Source organism: Alexandromys fortis, unplaced genomic scaffold (assembly GCF_014885135.2).
Source record: "Alexandromys fortis isolate MF-2015 unplaced genomic scaffold, M_Fortis_MF-2015_v1.1 scaffold_234, whole genome shotgun sequence".
Classification (NCBI taxonomy): domain Eukaryota; kingdom Metazoa; phylum Chordata; class Mammalia; order Rodentia; family Cricetidae; genus Alexandromys; species Alexandromys fortis.
Window position 1 is genome coordinate 798,614 of NW_026068113.1, and position 14,958 is coordinate 813,571.

Consider the following 14,958-nt stretch of genomic DNA (forward strand, 5'->3'; position numbering starts at 1 on the left):
CTTTTCGTCCCGCCCAGCTCCCGCAAGGCTAGCTTAGCCGCAGAATAATTACACAGAAACTATATTCATTTAAACACTGCCTGGCCCGTTAGTTCTAGCCTCTTATTGGCTATCTCTCACATCTTGATTAACTTATTTCTAATAATCTGTGTAGCACCATGAGGTGGTAGCTTACCGGGAAAGATTAAGCATGTCTGACCTGGCGGTTGGCTCCATGGGGTCTGCCTCATTGCCTTCTTCCCAGCATTCTGTTCTGTCTTTCCAGCCTACCTATGTTCTGACCTCTTAGGCCAAACAGTTTTCTTTATTAATTAACCAATGAAAACAACAGATAGATAGAAGACCCACCTACATCACTCATGGCCCTGCCTCTGTCTTCAAATGATAATACTCTTCCCCATACAAACATATAAGCTGGAGGGGGATGTGTCCAGTCAGCACTGTCTCAAAAGAGTATTATAGAGTGGTGGAGCTAAGGATGTGGGAGAGAGTTTGCCTAGCATACATGAGGGCCATGGTTTGAGGCCCAGTACCATAGAAAATATAAACTAACAAGACAAGCAAATACCCACTAACAAAACCAGAGATGCTCTAAAGAAGACAGAAACCTCGAAGGAAAGTGTCAACTCTATGAATAAGCAAGCAGTCCATTTTTGAATACAGTTCTGTAGGCTCTCTCTTGGCATTTTATGAGACTGATGTGTTGCCAACTGTGCTAAAGAAGCAGGTAGTCTTTGAAAAACTTCATTTACACTCCAAATGTTGGTCAATCATAACCCTGTATTGTCATTTATACATATCTTCAAGTTGACTCATTTTTTTCTTATGTTTCTAAACCCAAGGTACCAGAATTGTAAGAAGTGTGTAGTGTGTAGTACACAGAACACACTTCTCTCTCTCTCTCTCTCTCTCTCTCTCTCTCTCTCTCACACACACACACACACTATAGTTATATGTGTGCATTTTATGTTACGCTTCTTTAGAGAACTCTGCCTAATAGAGATAGCAGAGCAGAGGAAATAAGTGGCCTGGCTTTCTTCGTTACCAGGAAGATGAAAGCTAGTCATCGTTCAGGGATGCCTTCTTGTGTGGTAGTCAGCTTCCTGTCACTGTGAGAAAATATCTCACATAATTAGCTTATAAGGAGGGAAATTTCTTTTAGCTCACAGTTTCAAAGGCTTTGTCACTCAGCACCATTGCTGCGAGCCATGTGGAGAGGCAGAGCTGCAGCAGCAGATCAGGGAAACCGTGCTGGAGTACAGCTGCTAGGATAAAGCAAAGCAAGAGGAGGGGCCAAGGTCTCCAGGTCCCCGTCAAGGACACATCCCTAGTGACCTCACTACCTTCCTCGAGGCCCCTCATGATGGTTGCTAACAGGCCACAGGCTAGCAATCAAGTCTTGAGCACATGTATGTGTGGGAAATTTAAATACCCAATTATATAACGTCTTCCAGACTTTTCTTGGACCAAGATGTGAGCTTCATTTCTGTCAGGGTCATTTCCAAGATCATTTATTATAGAACTCAGCATCAATTTTTTTTAAACTGAGGGGCTGGAGAGATGGCTTAATGATTAAGAGTATTTGCTGCTCTTCCAAGAACCTGCATTTTGTTTCCAGCCTCCACCAGGCAGCAATGTGAGCACTTCACACATACATACCCACACGTCTCCTTGGCTACTATAACTGAGAAGTGTGCCATACCATTTAGAAGATTAACTCAACTGCTTGGCTCGACTGAGGAAATGCCAAGAAAATGGTATGTGCTTTCCTATTTTTAGATCCTTGTTTATGGTCATTTTCTTTTATAATGTTTATCACCTACAGTTGAAATGGCATTGTTGCAGAATATTCCTTTACACTGTGTGAAGATGTGTTACTTTGTTTGGTTTAATACAGAGCTGAATGGCAGGAATAGGTTACGTGGGACTTCTGGGGACAGAGAAGACTCAGGAAGAAAGGCAGAGTTGCCAGTGAGATGTGGAGAGAGAAGCATGAACAGTACAGAGAAATGAGGTAACTAGTCACTTGAGAGAATGTCACATAAAATAAATAAGTTAAGAGCTAATGGGACGAGCCTAAGCTAAGGTCAAGCTTTCATAATTAATAGTAAGTCTCTGTATTGTTATTTAGGAGCTGGAAGTACAGAGAAAGACTTGCTGCATGGGCCTAACCTTGAAATGCTACCTCACATTTATTTTGATCCTCAGGAGAACACACTCCATTATTTATAACAAGGTGTGAGTATGGGTCAACAGGATATATACCTCCTCATATGTTTGCAAAGTGGCAAGTTACTTAGTTGAACATGTCCATCATTATCATTCAAAGCTCATTTGTTTTGGTGCCCAAGCTGTGATCATCACTCATGACTCACCAAGTTCAGGGGAAGCCCTAGAAGGACTTTGCCAGATTTCCCCTGCTGACTCCTTTCTGTTCAGTTTGCTACTTGAAGTAAAGTACCTAAGTGGAAGAGTTAAGAATTGGGAACATCCCTAACAATAATGGAGAGTGTGAACTGGCATTCTCCTGTAATCAGATTGGTGACTACCCTGAGTGTCAACAGAGAGCCTTATCCAGTAACTGATGGAATCAGATGCAGAGATCCACAGATAAGCAAGGGGCCTTGCTATGGGAGTCCAGGTGATGTGAGGGAGGAGGGATTGTATAAACAAGGGGGCTCAAGATCATGATGAGGAAACCCAGAGACAGCTGACCTGAGCTAATGGGAGCTCATGAACTCTGGACCAACATCTTGGGAACCTGCATGGGCTTATGTAGGCCCTGTGCATGTGGATGACAGTTGTACGACTTGGTCTGTTTGTTGGGCCCTGAGCAGTGCAATTAGGACCTGTCCCTGGTGCATAAACTGGCTTTTTGACTTGTTCCCCATGCAGGGATTCCTTGCTCTGCCTTGATGCAGAGGGAAGAGCTTGTTCCCCCCTCAACTTTATACACATGCCTGCCCCTTTCTGAACAGAAGAGGAGTGGATGGGGGGGGATAGATGGGAGGTGCTGGGAGGGAATGGGAAGATAGGAGGGAGGAGAAACAGTGGTTGTATGTAAAATAAATGAAAAAAATTTAAAACTCCTTTAAGATGTTTGTTGAGGGATGGGAGTTCACTAATCTCAGCAGATGCAGAATAATGATCCCCTCTTTTCAAAAAACAAAACATCAATAACAACAACAAAGAATTGGAGTATCTATTTATGCAGCACACAAAACATATAAATTAGGGTAAGTAATGATGATTTTATAACTAACACAAAAGTCCTTTGTAGTGTTCTGGATTAGGGTAGTCTTCTATTGCTTTTGCAGTCAGTCCCTCTTGATGTCCTATAGCCTTAGAGTCATTTCCTCTAAGCAGGTGGGTGGGTGACTAACAGAAGACCATATGTGGAAGGTTTGTTTTCCCACAGTGATTCTGTGGTAAGCATTTTTTTTTTTTTGCAAAACTCTCTCTCTTTTGACAAATGCAGGCACTCGACCAAGAGCTTTTTAGATTGTGTCATGAGTTCTCCCCCAAGCTCCCTGTTTCGTGAAGGGTTACTGGCACTGCCTGAGTCCTGTGGGACCTTTTCCCAGCTGCCCCGTTGTTCAAGAGTTCTCTCCAATGTTCCATTCTCATTACAGAGCTGTTGATGGGACCCATTGGATTAAACCTTGGCAGAGTCAGTCATGATGTGGAAAGTGCTTGCCTATTTTATTAGAAATGATTTTCTGCAGTGTTTTTCCCTTGTAGTCCTGGGAAAAAACCCAGGTTTTTTTACATGCTAGGCAGATACTTTACCACAGAGCTATATCTCTAACTCCAAGAGGATGTCAAGAGCTTGGTATGGGCCCATTACAATAAGCCTCTATCTAAAGATGGAGCCATGTTGAAAATGTTTTTGTGCATATGTCCTGGCATCTGTCTTTATCATGGGAATGAGCTATTAATTGGCAGTTTGTATGGAATTGAATGTCTGGTGTGGAAAGTCTTATGGATGTTTATTTTTCCAGTAGGTTATTTAAATTTTAGAAAGTTCAAGAGTCTGAGGACACCGTGAGGATTAAAAGCCTTTGGGACTGTCGCCCCTATACTAGTTGGTGTTCCTTCTGACTCATCAGTGCTGCTTGGCCTCTAACAATGTCTCTGTCCTGGGAGTTAAGAGATAGAGCACTGAGTGTGTGCTCTCTCTTTCCAGAATGGTACCGTCTTACCTTCTCACCTGTTTCCGTCTTTTTATTCTCTGAACTCATTACATTATTATTCCTCCTACCAGGAGGATGATGACCAAGCACATGGGGCCAAGCATCAGCTGACTGCTTCGTTGTGTGATCTGTACCAAGTTTGTTATTGTTTGTTCTGCATCTTGAGTCTTGTTTTTTTTTTTTTCTGTTTACTCACCTTATGTGTGGTGTGTCCAAATTAAATGAGTCAACATGTGTAAAGTGCTTAGACTATATCAGGCTGTGGCATAGTGATGATCAGGCTCTCGTCTCACTTTGATAGCTCTCTGGGCTGAGATTTGTCTTAGTTGTATCATTGCTTTGTCATCATCTCAAAGATTAATAGTACCCAGAGAAGTAGCTCTCATAGTAAATCCAGGGGCTGGAGTTTTCCTCCCAAAAGGCTTCCTTAGCCCATTTTTTGCTGCTGTAAGAGAATACTTGAGGTTGGATTATTTATAAGGAACAGAGATTTATTTTACAGTTCTGGAGGCTTTCAAGGCCAAGGTGGAACCGTGTCAAAGGGAAAGAATATTCTTGCCATGTCATCCTTTAAGAAAGATAGCAAGCGATGAGAACACTGAATAGCTGCTTTAGCTTTTATCCAGCGGCTCTGACAAAAGGCCTTGATAAAGTAGCACGGAGGAGAAAAGGCTCATTTGATCTCCTGGTTCTAGGCTGAGCTCACCATAGCTGTGAAGTCACAGCTGGAGGAGAAGGTTGGGGGGTTGGCCACATCCATAATCAGGATTAGAGTGCAATGAATGCATGCGTGGTGGCGCTCAACTTGCTTCTTCGCCCTTAGACAGTTTAGGATCCACTGCCTTAGGGATGGTGTAACTCTCAGTGGGCACATTCTCCCACCTCATTTAATCCAATTAAGATAATCCCTTGAAAGCATACCCATGGGCAAACAGTCTAGGCACTCCCTCATGGAGACTCTCTAGGTTGAATCAAGTTGAAAATTAAAAGTATCACAAGCCCATTCTCTTAGGAACTACACATGGCACATTAAAGCTTTGGCTCTTCCTCGCTGGGAAACTGTGATGATGATGATGATAAGAATAATTATGAGACCAGGGACAGGCTTGGTGATGCACTCACGTAATCCTAACATCTCGACACTTGAAAGGGAGATTACAAGTTCCAGGCCAGGTTGGCAACATAGCAATACTTAGCTCTCCTGATCCAATCAACCCAATAATGAATATTCATTATTGAAGTTTAACTATATGCCAGAATCTACACAAGTATTTAAAAAAAATCTATGTCATCCAATTGCTCCACAACTCTATTTACATTAGAAATTATGGATGCCCCCATATTACAGATGAGAATACTAAGGCCAATGACTACGTAGCTTGTCCAAGGTTTTATAGAGAGTAGAAGAATTAAGATTTTTAAATTTTTTTCAAAAAAATCCTTTCAAGATAGGGATTCTCTGTGTAACCTTGACTGTCTTGGAACTTTCTCTGTAGACCAGGCTGGCCTTGAACCCAGCTATCAGACTGCTTCTGCCTCCCAAGGCTGGGGTTAAAGGTATGTGCCACCACCACCCAGCAATTTAAGGGTTATAAAACTGCCTTTTTAGATTTATTTATTTTTTTGTTTCATGTTATGGGATTTTTGCCTGTATGTATGTTGGTGTAGCATGTACATGCAATCCCCAAGATGGCCAGAAGAGGGCGATGAATCCTTTGGAACTGGAGTTACCACCATGTGGGTGCTAGGAACTGAACTCAGGACCCCTTCAAGAGTAGCGGGGCGGTGGTGGCGCACGCCTTTAATCCCAGCACTTGGGAGGCAGAGGCAGGCGGATCTCTGTGAGTTCGAGACCAGCCTGGTCTACAAGAGCTAGTTCCAGGACAGGCTCCAAAACCACAGAGAAACCCTGTCTCAAAAAAAAAAAAAAAAAAAAAAAAAAAAAAAAAAGCAGTAAGTGCTCTTCAGCCCCCCAACATTTCCTCAGCATAGTTACAACTCCTTGACTGCCTGCCCACTCTTAACTGCTTTTGGTGCCATCTTGACGTGGGTAGCCCTTATAATGTAAAAAAGTTCTTAGTCTCTTAATAGCCATTTCAGTTTTTTTTTCTGCTCTTTGCTGACAGCGTCCAGCATCTACTATAGAAAGTCAAGAGATCAAAATCACCCTAGAAATATCTAGCTGAACATAAGAATCCAGGAATCTGGTTACATGGTGTTGCAAGGCTGAAACACAAGGCTCCATACTGAAGTAGCCAAGGTAAGGAACTTGAGATGAATAAAATCTAGTACAGAAGTCTATATACTGGGTGTGGTATTTATGCTTGCTGCTGTCTGATCAGAGTGCGGACTTGCCAATTGCCTTATGTCAGGTACTTAGCCCACTGAGGAATTCCAAGTGAGCCCAGTGTATGGTGTGTATGGTGTGTATGGTGTGGTGTTTGTGTGTGTGTGTGCACGCGTGTGCGTGTATGCACACACACATCCATCCTTTTCCTTTTTTTACCATTCCTTCAGCATCTCCCAGTGGAGGCCCAGCTGCCTGGAGGCCCGACGATAAATGCACCAGGGAGACTGATTGCAGGTTTCCAGTCTTACATTGCACAGTGGGATGGAGAAGGTAGGTCTGGACTGACAAGATCGGCAATGCCACCTATTTCCATGGTTAGAGTGAAGTCCAGTCTGGTCAAGGAGGACACAGTGGTTTTGGAGGTGTACATGAACTGCTTGGACCTGGCCTGTGTAACTGAAGAGAGATTTACTTTCCCCCAGCAAGCGCCGTGCATTCAGATAACTCCTTTTGTGTGTGTGTAACGATTGGCATGATTTTAGGGCACGAAGCCAACCGCGGTCTTTTAACACCCGACAGTCGTCTTCCGAGTGATCTTAAAAGGGGGAAGGCACATTAGCCTTCAGGGTCACTTCCAGGAGCCATTAAAGCGATTGAGCATTTTTTCCTTTTAGCCACACATCGTTCTAGTCAAAGTGGAAGAAAATCTGTGACTGCCCGGGCACCATGTCTAATTTCCTGGGAGACTTTCCTTCTCCTTGAATTACCCATTTATTCTTGTGAGAAAATGCTTTGAGGGTGGAGGAAGAGCCTGGCATCCTGGAGAGGAGAAGAGAGAGCCTGCAATTTGAAATGCTGAGTGGCAATTTCGCTTTAGCTAGGGTTGTCACCGGACTGTGATGAATGGTCCCCCTGTCGCATGCTAGTGATGTTAAAATCTCCCTCAGGTCCCAGCCTGGGCGTGCTTTGCCCAAGTACACACAGGAACGCTAGGTGGAGCTGTGGTGTTAAAGGATCGAAGGAGTGCCTGTGCGTGGAAGAAAAGAGAATTTATGGAGAAAGCAGGGAGTTGGATAAGCAAGAGGCTTGGAGAGGCAGGGAAAAATGAATGTGCATTCTCGTTCAGTGCCCTTCCAGTTCAGGTGAGCATTTTCCTATTCAGATCTGGGCATGCATAGGAAATCCAATTACAGATGCAAACTGCATTTGACTCCTTCACATCAAAGGGTGCCGTGTGTTAGAGGCATCAAGCCCGCTGGGGGTGCTGGGTGCATCCTAGCAGTAGAAGCTTGGCTCTTCTCCTCTCTTGGACTTTGTCTCTCTTATCTCTTCCTCTTCACCATTCCCATATTCTTTCATCTTAATTGTGCAGCTTCCCTGATTTTGCTATCCATCCAGTTCACTTTAGTAATTTTGAAACCAGTTTGTTGAGAGTGCAGAGGTTTTCCTCCAGTAATATGTTGGGAGAGAGGGGATAAAGGTGGCATTCATTTTTCTCATGGGATAATGGTTCTTAGCATGTGGGTCACGACCCCTCTAGAGTGGAACTACCCTTTCTCAGCGGTCGCATATCAAATGTCCTACATTTCAGATATTTACATTATGATTTATAACAATAGAAAAATTGCAGTTATGAAGTAGCAACGAAAATAATTTTATGGTTGGGGTCACCATAACATGAGGAACTGTATTAAAGGTTCACAGCATTAGGAAGGGTGAGAACCAGTGGCATAGGCACTATGTAAACATAGCCGAGCATCCCCTGGGTGCTGGCAGCCAGACTAGGCGCTTTCACATTCATTTATCCCATTGGAACTGTGTTCTGCGAGGCACGACCTGTGCTGCTGACAGAAGAACATTAAGAAGCATCTATTTCCCTGAGCATTTTTCCTACCTTTGAGACAGAACTTTGATGCTTTGCTCCAAGAGTTTACCCAGCTTCCTTTGATGGACCCGGGGCTCTGGAGTCAACCTCTCAAGGAAATCTAGATTCTACTACTTCCAGTCCTGTGGTAGCTCCTTAATTCCTCAGTGTTTCCTATAAAAAAATTAAAATTTATTCTTCTCTCATATATTATATTCTGACTATAGTTTTTGTTTCTTGTTGAATTAGGAGCGGCAGGGCTGCGTCCCGGCACCCGGCCGCCCGCATGGCTAGCTTATTCCCAGAAATAATTACACGGAAACTGTATTCTATTAAACACTGCCTGGCCCGGCTAGTTCCAGCTTCTCATTGGCTAGCTCTTACATATTGTTCTAACCCATTTCTAATATTCTGTGTAGCCCACGAGCTGGCTTACCAGGGAGGATCTTAACCTGTGTCTGTCTGGAGCGGGAGAATCATGGCGACTCCTCTACTAAGCTTCTTTTTCCCAGCATTCTCTTCTGTCTACTCTGCCTACCTAATTTTCTGTCCTATGAGGGCCGAGGCAGTTTCTTTATTAATAAGAAATCACTCCCACATCATTTCCCCTTTTTCTGTTTAAACAAAAAACAAAGGCTTTCATTTTAACATAGTAAAATTACATATAGCAAAACAGTTATCAAGCAAGAATTACAGTTAATATATATATATCTATTTTATCTCTTATCATAACTAAGGAAAACTATAACTATCTATTCATTCTTCAACTCCATAAAAGACTCCAGAAGGATATAATAACACCTAAGTAAACAAGAAATCCAAAACTCTAGAAATGACAGAGACATCTCGCTGCCTGGACAGTCACCCAAAGTTCCTCTGTACCGTTGGGGCATCCATCTTCGGCCTACAGGCCCATGGTATCCAGAGACATCTCCATGAAGCAGGAAATTTTAAAGACAGTTCAGTCACTTTTTGCTGTGTCCTGCAGAATGTCTCGCAGACTCTTTCATGAATCAGGAACCCCGAAAGACCATCTCACCTTTAGGCAAGTCCAGTAGTCCTCTCTCTGCGGGTTCTGTGTCCAGTTTATGCAACAGTCCAGGCAAGAGCAGTTTCTTGCCCAAATGACTATCCAACTCCATAAGGATCCTCTTCGATGCCCATCTTCCTCTTGAAGTAGCTGGTGCTGCCAGGAGCAGACGTGTCTCCTTGTCATGAAAAGTCCTAAGTTATTAAAATATTTTAAATGCCATATTCTGCAGTCTTTGAAAGATATGAAGAATGCCTATCTAATTGAAATATATCTCTATATATCTAGAAAATCTAACTAACATGACTACAAGCTTAACTATTAGCAATGATTATCCATTAACAACCTATATTTCCTAATTATACATTACATTTTAAGTGAACTACATAATCACAATACCTTAATCAAGTTCAAAAATACATATACATATAACAAAATTGACCTTAAAATCCATACCAATGCAAATTATTCATATCTATATCATATCCCCCTTTAAATGTAAAAGAACATTTATAAACAATATTTGGGAACATGGGCGTAGTTTTTTCTCTCCAAACTGCTTCCTGCTGAATGGGGGCACTGTTAATCAGATCATTTAGGGTGTAACCTGTGTGTCAGGTTCATCTCGGTTGGCAGTTGAGTGAAGTAATTTTTTGAGGGTGTTCACAGCAACCTTTCAGGAGGGCGTGGTCTATCATACCATACCGGGATAGATGCAATCCATAGGGTCACATCCTCTGTGGAAACAAAAGAAGACCCTCTCCAAAGCATCATATCCTTAGATCCAAATTTTGAAGTCAAGATACCTTTAGAACATATGTGCAGGTTCAGCTTAGCAGCCCATATAATAAAATGTCTCTTTGTACTTAGCTCCTTCACAGTCAAAAATTTTAAAGAAAACACAATGTACATAATCCAGACTCTCTGTGAATTTTTCATTTTTACGTGGCTTATTTTTCTTTATTTCTCTTAATCTATAACTATCTGTACTTCTGTACTCTGTCTCTTTAAAGACTTTACCCTTTTTCTTTTTAAGACATTAACTTTATTCTTTATATTCTCTTTTTTTCCCCAAGCCTACGTACATTCATCCAACGGTGTCTGAATCTGTTTTACTGTGAATCTGTAATTTTTTTTTTTTTTTCCAGGAGCATTTCTTAAAATGTTAAGCATTTCTTAAAAACTTAAGTTGCACCATGTATAGGTAATACGGTACTGCCTGTGTCCTGCCCAGTCTAAACCCTAACTACACAGTTTTAAGGTAATTACGGTAGTTCCTGCCTGAGATCAGCACAGTTTAGCAAGGAGCAGCCACTCCTGCCTCAGAGCCATTTGGTGCCCCTGAGCCACACAGTTCCAGGCACACAGCAAGTCCACATTGGCGCCACAATTAGCAGTTTAATTCTGAGACTGAGTGTGCAGCACAGAAACTCTTTTCATCCAAGTCACAGCCAAATCTGACACGCAGAGCACTGAGCAGTCTGAAAACGCGTCTCTGTATTGCGGCAGGAATCCACCATGCTCTTCCGCCTGCCTAAGCCTGATTCGGTCTTCTGCCCAGGTGCAGGGGGGAATTCTGAGCCATGGGCACGGTCTCAGAGCACTCTCCTTCCGATCCCAAGTGGGAACAGAAACATCCAGTCCCATAAAAGCCATTGAAATGCTTTAAAGCCAGAGTTCACGCTGGTAGCACAGCCCCAGGAAGCCGCGCTTTAAAATGACGCAGCTTTTTTTCTGCTGCTGTTGCTGAATCAGGAAATTTCTCTACAGCACACCACCAACAATCAGCAAAAATCTGTGTTAAACTCTCTCTCCCTTAATTTTAAGCCTTCTCAGGTTTTTAAGTGGATTTAGCCCATCACGTCTGGGCGCCATCTGTTGAAATAGGAGCGGCAGGGCTGAGTCCCCGGCACCCGGCCGCCCGCATGGCTAGCTTATTCCCAGAAATAATTACACGGAAACTGTATTCTATTAAACACTGCCTGGCCCGGCTAGTTCCAGCTTCTCATTGGCTAGCTCTTACATATTGTTCTAACCCATTTCTAATATTCTGTGTAGCCCACGAGCTGGTTTACCAGGGAGGATCTTAACCTGCGTCTGTCTGGAGCGGGAGAATCATGGCGACTCCTCACTCAGCTTCTTTTTCCCAGCATCCTGTTCTGTTTTCTCCGCCTACCTAAGGGTTGGCCTATCAAATGGGCCTAGGCAGTTTCTTTATTAATAAGAAATCACTCCCACATCAGTTTCTTTTCAATTTTTCTTTTTTTAAACAATTTTATTTTACATGTCGATCTCAGTTCCCTTTCCCTCCCATCCTTCTGCTCCCTTCACCTTCTTTCCACCCCTCCCCATCCATTCCTCAGAGAGGGTGAGGCCTCCCCTGGGGAGTCAACAAGATCTGTCTGTCACATCACTTGAGACATATTTTTAAAACCACTTTAGCCCCCCTCCCATGTCTAGGCTAAGCAAGGTATCCCTCTATAGAGAATGGGCTCTAAAGAGTCAGTTTATGCACTAGGGATAAATACTGGTTCCACTGTTAGTGGCCCCACAAGCTGCCCAAGTCACACAACTGTCACCCACATTCAGAGGGCATAGTTCTGTCTCATTCATGTTCCCAAGCTTCCAATTTCAAGTCAGTGCACTCCCATTTTCTAGGGTCAGCTGTTTCTGTGGGTTTCCCCATCACGGTCTTGGTCCCTTTGCTAATATAATTCCTCCTCCCTTTCTATGACTGGACTCCAGGAGTTTGGCCCAGTGCTTAGCTGTGGATCTCTGCATCTGCTTCCATTAGTTATTGGATTAATATTCTGTGATGACAACTAAGGTAGTCATCAATCTGATTACAGGGGAAGGGCAATTTAGGTACCCTCTCCACTATTGCTTAGATTCTTAGCTGGGGTCATCCTTGTGGATTCCTGGGAATTTCCTTAGTGCCTTATTTCTCGCTAACCCCACAGTGGTTTCCTGCTGTGTTTTTCTTATGTGAGAAAAGGGGTAGCTATTCCTGTCTGACAGTGTAGTCTTGAAAAGTAAAGGAGAATATTCATATCAAAGTTGAGAGCAATGGCTGGCATACAGCAAGTACAGAAAATGTCTGCTTCCATCATTGTCCTCACTACTTTCAAATGGTTAATAAGAAAGATGCTACTCCCTTTTGAAGATGTGCCATAGTATTTTGTGTGCTTCTCATTTCTCCCAGATATGCCTCTGCGGGGTGGACCAGGGTAAGAGAGAGTACTTCATTTTCAGTAGTAGCTGTGAGGAAGGATTTCATGGTAAAGCACTTCCTTTGCTCCAGGAAATCAGAAGCGACTTCTGAACCCCAAAGTGTCATGTTCTCTGCAGAGAATCTGATGAAACCGGCAGTCCTTACCCCCTGTTAATTTCACATAGACATATTTTTAAAACCACTTTCGTGGGCTTACATAAGCTATGATTATTTGGGATGGGGATGTAGATCATAGAATTTGGAGTTCCATTTTGAGATCTTTTGCAGGCTGTGCTTTCTCTGTCAGATACCATAAGAAAATTTAAAGACTTTAGCAGGTGCTGTCAGTGCCCTGTGTAGATCTCATTACCTTCCTGGGGCTTTCCTCCTCCCGTATCCCAGCTGCTGGGTGCTGGTGCCAATGGCTTATAACTAGCTCTTCTTTCCTAATTGTTTTTGACATATGGCAGAGTCCTCCACTACCAAACACAGGGATTGACCTCAGCAGCGACTGAGAGATGCAGAGCTGCCCTGTCATTTTCTACATGGTCCATGTTATGCTATGCTCTACCCTTCTGAGCACATCTTTGATGTGTGATTTCCCTCTGTATGCTGTGAATACCATTGGCTAATAAAGAAATGGTGTTAGGCCTGCACAGGGCAGAGTAGAGGTAGGCAGGGAAACCTAAACTGAATGCGGGGAGAAAGAAAGCGGAGTCAGAGAGATGCCATGTGTGCCCCTCCCCCCAACAGATACTGGATGTTGAATGTAACTTTACCTGGTAAACCACAGCCATGTGACTATACACAGATGAATAGAAATGGGTTAATTAAAGTTATGAATTAGCCATAAATATGCTTAAGCTATTGGCCAAACAGTATTGCAAATGATACAGTTTCTGTGTGGTTATTTCAGGGCTGAGTAGCCAGGGATAAACAAATGGCCTCCTATAACACCTCTTGCTTTCAGACAGAGATTTGCCTGGAAAGCAACTCACCCTTCCCCTGCACTGCCCACCCTCCCTTGTATCCCTGAGAATATTTCAGTACATCACTTGCACAAGAAACCCCATCTCAGCTTCGCCTGAGGAACCTGACCTGCTAAAGGAGAGCATGAGTAAGGCACTAAAACAGAGCACGCAACACAAGCAGCAGGGCTCAGAAGCATGGGCAGCTGCAGTGAGGTTCAGCTCTTCATCCTCTCTGTCTTTGCTGCTTGTGTCCTCCTCTTACACTGTTGTCTTATGATGCTTAGGTTAGTTATGTATCTTTGGGATCCATTTTAGAAGGTTTTTACTGGCAGGAAGGGGCATATATGGTTATCTTGGAGTGATCTGAAAACAACAGAGTTTTCTTCTTGTACTGTAGGGAGATTTCTATACAGAGGTGATGCTTAATAAGGCACTAGGGCTGGGAGGCCCATATCCTAGCAGGCAGTTTCTTTAGAATGGTCTAGGTAGATAAGAAAGTACAGAATCACCTTTTGGTGTTTAATTTAGCAGCCCATAGCCTATTTTTAATTATTCTGAAATAATTATCTTGGGCACACAGCTGGGCTTGTTTTCCTGTGACTTATGAGTCACTCTGGCATGTATGAATAAATCAAGAAAATTGAGAGGAAGGACTGGAGCCAAATGACATGTAAAGAGGCTCAAAGGGAGAGGCTCAGAAAATGACAAACTTTGGGCCTCAAAGAGGAGATTGATTGGAGACATTATGTGTTTTTGTCAGAAGCAAACAGTACCAGCTATGGAGATGAGAAATAAATGGACCTCAAGGCTATCTGAGGGTAAGAACTGTCAGTGCCAAGTGAGGGTTTCATGGAAAAGGTGCAGTCATTAAGAATGGTCCTTATAGATTTGTGGTCAAGAGCATAAGAGTAGGTAAGACAGATGTGAAGTGAATTGGAATCTGTATTCTGCTTTTTCTTTTTTCTTTTTTTAAATTGCTCAGAAAAAAGTTATCTTTCTAATTATGACTGTCTTTAAATGTATTATAAAATTAGAGAATTTATTTCTGGTGCCGTATCATTTTCCTCCCATGTGTGTACTTAATTTCCATTCTGCTGCTAAGGGCTAAAGAGTAAAATGGCATGGAGCAGTCTCTGTCTCATGTATTACCTTTGGCAGACATTACTAATCAATCATAACTTACTGTATAGTTGAGTCTGCATTGCAGTACTTATTAAATGGTACTGTTAGTAGCTATCCCCTGAAAGTGGTCTTCTCTAAAATCATGTACATACAAGAGACACTAAATAGACTGAGCAGGTTATATTTGTATATTTAGACATTTATAGACATGTAACAACAATAATTAATGAAAAGGATGTCATAATTTTGAGAGGAACAATGGGATTATTGGAGGGAC